Source organism: Piliocolobus tephrosceles, chromosome 8 (assembly GCF_002776525.5).
Source record: "Piliocolobus tephrosceles isolate RC106 chromosome 8, ASM277652v3, whole genome shotgun sequence".
Lineage (NCBI taxonomy): Eukaryota > Metazoa > Chordata > Mammalia > Primates > Cercopithecidae > Piliocolobus > Piliocolobus tephrosceles.
In genome coordinates, this window is record NC_045441.1 from 16,000,946 (window position 1) to 16,006,476 (window position 5,531).

The following is a 5,531-nucleotide window of genomic DNA, read 5'->3' on the forward strand; positions in this document are numbered from 1 at the left end:
TTTCACATTATGTAATGGATAATGATTCTTTTAAAATGAACCATTTAAACCACTCAGAGTGAGCAGTAAATTCACCATGATAGTCAAGTCCAGCCTTTTCTTTCAACATCACAAACTCTTTTCTTCAGCTGTGATTGTCATAATGCTGAGAGGAATACCCTTGCGTCTGATCTTCAATTCAAGTTGTTAGAAATTGCTCCATGTCTTATAGAGATCCTTATTAAGAGTCTTACTGCCTTTAATGAAGCAAATCCTTTAACAGCTTCCATCATTTTGTTCTTGTTCTTCAAGACGGTAGCTATGGTGGAATGGGACGTGGCTGACTGGCAAGCAATCATCATTACTGATTTTCCACCTTCGTAGTTCTTAATCACTTTAATTTCCAGGTCAATCACTTGATGTGGCTTCTTACTGGCAACATTAGCAGTGGATTTTGTATACTTGGGGCCATTATGAACAAAACAACGTAAGATTAAATTATGCACAAGAGAAAACGATGCAATCAAGAGACGTGATAAACAGGAGATGTATGAGGCTGGGGCTACTGCAACATGGCATATTATATAACAGTAAATACTTTTCAATAAGGAGAAATATTAAATAAATACTGTAAAATAATCATTAGAAGTATAGAATAGTAAATACCTAAACCAGGAATACAGATGTTTATTATCAATATCAAGTATCATGTATTGTACACAAGGGGATGTCCTAGACTTTTATATTACTGACAGTGCAGTAGGTTTGTTTACACCAGCATCACCAACAAATACATGAGTAATGCACTTTCCTATGATATTCCAATGGCTACCATGTCACCAGGTGATAAGAATTTTTCTGATAACCTTATGAATCCACCTTCGTATATGTAGTCCATCATTGAAATGTTATGCTACACGTGGTTGTACATGGTTTTGCTCCTTCTCTCCACATCATTAGAAGAAATAACACTATATAAAGCAATAACGATAGCAATGCATCATGCACATAAAACAACAATAATAAAAAGAGAAGAGAGAATAGAGTTACAGAGGAGTAACATTTCTGTATATCAATAACATTGTTAGTATAAATCTGAATTTGATTCTGATAATTTAACATGTATACTATTAGACCTAGAGCAACCACTAAGAAAACAATTCAAAAAATAATAAAAAATCACTGAGGGAATTAAATGTTACACTGAAAATATTCACGTAATGCAAATAAAAGCAGTAAAGAAGGAACAGAAGAACAAAAAAGAAATCTGAGACATATAGCAAGCAAAAACTATAGTGGCAGACATAAGTCCAACTATGCCAATAATAACATTAGGCTGGGTGTGGTGGCCCATGCCTATAATCTCAGCACTTTTGGAGGCTGAGATGGGAGGATCACTTGAGCCCAGGAGTTTGACACCAGCCTGGGCAACATGGCAAAACCCTGTCTTTACAAAAATAAAATTTAAAAATTAGCCGGACATGATGGCACATACCCTGTAGTCCTAGATACTTGGGAGGCTGACATGGGAGAATTGCTTGAGCCTGGGAAGACGAGGCAGCAGTGAGCCATGATTGCACCAGTGAATTCCATCCTGGGTGACAGAATGAAACCCTGTCTCGAAAAAACAATAACATTAAACATGACTTAATTAACCAATCCAAACTAAAGTCAGCTATTGTTAGACTGGGTAAACAAACAAGATTCAACTATATGTTCCTTACAGGTGAAATAATTTAAATCCAAAGACACATATAGTTTGAAAGCAAAAGAATGGGAAAATGTATATCACGCAAACAGCAACCATAAAAAAGCTGGAGTAGATTTCTAATATTAGACAACATAGACTTTTTACAAATGTTACTAGAGATAAAAAGGGACATTTTATAATTAAAAAATGGTCAATCCATTAGGAAGATATAAATATTATAAACACATATGCATTTAACAACAAAGCCCCAAAATATATCAAGCAAAAAAACAAAAGAAAATGACAGAATTGAAGAGAAAGACAGAGAATGCAACAATGATATTTAAAGATATCAATATTTTCATTTTCAGTAATGGAGAGAACTAAGCAGAAGATCAACAAGGAAATAGAAGATTTGAATGACACTGTAAATAAACCAGACCTGGCAGACAGATAAACAATACTCAGCCAACAACAGCAGATTACACATTTTTCTCAAGTGCACATGGAACATTCTTGAGGATAAACCTTATGCTACACCATAAATCAAGCTTCAATAAATTTAAGAGGATTGAAATTGTACAAGGTGTCTTCTCTAATTACAATTGAATTAGAAATTAATAACAGAAATAAATTTGGGAAATTAACAAATAACATGGAAATTAAGCAGCACTCTCCTAAATAATCAATGGGTCAAAGAAGAAATCACAAGGGAAATTAGAGAATACTTTGAGATGAATGAAAATGAAAACACAAGTATCAACATTTATTGGATGAAGCCAAAGCACTGTTTAACTAGAGGAAAATTTATAGCTATAAATTACTATATTAAAATAGAAGAAAGATCTCAAGTCAATAATTTAAATTTTCAACTTAAGACACTAGACAGGAAAAGAGTACACTAAACCCATAGCAAGCAGAAAGAAGAAAATAATAAGAATTAGAATAAAATTTTTAAAAATGAAGAATAGAAAACAGAGAAAAAAATAAACCCCAGAAGTTCTTTCTTTCTTTCTTTCTTTTTTCATTTTGAGAGCAGGTACTGTTTATTAAGCTGATGAGACTCGAAAAATAATCATGGTAGACACCTTAGTTCATTCTTCTAATAAGCCTGTCGATCTGGTCCTCCCTGTTGCCAGCATCTCCACCTTCTACAAAATGGGTGATCTTTTTCTTCATTCCACCTCGTGGAGAAGATAATTTGAAGGGCCACAGGAAGTTATTTGCCTCTTTGAAGCGTTTTCCAACAGTATAGATCTCATGAATCAGATCCTCCATGCAGATGATGCCATATATACCAAGAGATCGAGCAATCAAAGCGTTATCTGTCAAAGTAATTTGCTTCTTATTGATTTTGCCATAACCATGCTTGTAGATTAGCTCATTTACTAACTTCAGATTGGGGTATCCCCATGCAATATATGGCTCTACAATCCTCAGCATGTTAATCAAAGCCTTGTTGAGCTTCACAAAGGTTCCATTGAAGATATGACGAAGGCGAAGAAGCTACAATACCTTTTGGACCTTTGGGCTCACGCCATTGATACCTCTGATCCTGATGACAAACGCCAATTTGGGTTCAGCAGGTACATAGAAGTTGCCAGCTTTTCTTGCCATCCTCGCCATTTGAATTTCAGTTCTGTACATCTGCCTATACTCCTTGTGACAGTGCTTCGCTTTTCCATAGATAAGCTTCCTCCTTGCCTTTTGAAGCATCTTTTGGGCAAAATTCTTTCTCAGGCGCTTTATCTTCAGCTCTGTGAAATTCCTTCACTTTTTTAAAGGGTTTCTGGCACAGCAGGAACCTTCTTCTTCTTCTCTTCTGCACCCTCCATGGTTCCAGCCAGAAAAAGAGCCCCAGAAGTTATTTCTTTAAAAGATCAACAAAATTGAAAGACCTTCAGATAGACTGACCAAGAAAAATGAGAGAAGACGCAAACTACTAAAATCAGGAATGAAAGAGGGGACATTATTACTGACCTTACAGAAATAAAAATGATTATAAGGAAATACCATAAACAAGTGTATGCCAACAAATTAGATAACCAAGGTGAGATAAAAAAAAGTTATAAAAAGACACAAACTACCAAAACTGACTCAAGAGGAAATTAAAAATCTGAATAGTCTTATAACAAAGGAAGAGAACTTACTTATCAAACAACTTCCTACAAAGAAGTCCAGAACTATATGGCCTCACTTGGAATTCTACCAATGTTTAGAGAAAATTTAATACCAAGTCTTCACAAACTTTTTCAAAAAATGGGAGAGGAGGGAATCCCTCCTAATTCATTCTATGAGACCACTTTTACCCTGACCGAAGCCAGAAAAAGAAAGTACAAGAAAAGAGAAGTGCAGATCAATGTCTCTCAGGACCTTAGACTAAAAAAAAAATCCTCTTCCTCAACAAAATTATTATACAAAATGAATTTACTAATGTAGAAAAATAATTATACAACATGCAACATAACCAAGTGGAAGATTTTTTATTTTTATTTTTTATTTTTTTTGAGATGCAGTCTCACTCTGTACTCCAAGCTGGATTGTAGTGGAACAGTCTCAGCTCACTACAACCTCTGCCTGCTGGGTTCAAGTGATTCTCCTGCTCCAGCCTCCTGAGGAGCTGGGACTACAGGCACACAACACCATGCTCTGCTAATTTTTGTATTTTTAGTAGAGACAGGGTTTTACCATGTTGGCCAGGCTAGGCTTGAACTCCTGATCTCACATGATCTGCCCACCTCAGCCTCTCAAAGTGCTGGGATTACAGGCATGAGCCACTGTGCCTGGCCCAAGTTGGGAGATTATCAGAATTAAAATTACATGCTTCAGTGGACAGAATCAACAAAGTGAAAAGACAACCTACATATTTGCAAATCATATATCTGATGAGAAATTTGTATTTAGAATATATAAGGAACTCCTACCACCTTATAATAAAAAGACAGATAGCTTAATTAAAAATGGGCAAAGAACTTGATAGACAGAATTTCTCCAAAGAAGATATAAAATGGTCAAAAAGCACATGAAAAGATTCTCAACATCATTCACTACCAGGAAAACACAAATAAAAGCCATAATGATATACTACTCCCCATCTGCTAGGGTGGCTATAAATCAAATAGTAGATTTCAACATGTGTCAGTGAAGATGTCGTGAAATTGGAAACCTTGCATGCTGCTGGTGAAATGTAAATGATGCAGCTGCCATGGAAAGACTAGCAGTTCCTTAAATGGCTATGGATAGTTACCATACGACCCAGTGATTCCACTCCTAGACATATACCCAAGATAAATGAAAACATGAAATCTATCTACACTAGGTCGGGTGCGTTGGCTCACGCCTGTAATCCTAGCATTTTCAGAAGCCAAGGTGAGCAGATCATCTGAGGTAAGGAGTTCAAGACCAGCCTGGCCGACATGGTGAAACCCCGTCTCTACTAAAAATACAAAAACTAGTTGGGCGTGGTGGCACACGCCTGTAATCCCAGCTACTCAGAAGGCTGAGGCAGGAAAACCAATTGAACCCAGGAGGCGAAGGTTGCAGTGAGCCAAGATTGCAACACTGAACTCCAGCCTGGATGACAGAGTAAGACTCCATCTCAAAAAAAAAAAAAAAAAAAAATAGAAATATATCTACACTAAAACTTATATACAAATGTTCACTGTTACATTATTCATAGCAGATAAAAAATGGAAACAATCCAAATGTCTATCAACTGATGAATGGACAAATAAAATGTGACACAGTCATACGATGAAATATTATTTGGAAATAAAAATTAAGTACCAATGAATATTACAACATGGATTCACCTTGAAAACATTACACTAAGTGAACGAAGTTAGTCACAAGAGACCACATA

The 5,531-nt window shown here is 35.9% G+C and overlaps 1 pseudogene; it reads right to left on the reverse strand.

The window, feature by feature from the left end:
- Positions 1-2,741: 2,741 nt before the first annotated feature.
- On the reverse strand, positions 2,742-3,504 carry LOC111547024 (annotated as a pseudogene).
- Positions 3,505-5,531: the final 2,027 nt, after the last annotated feature.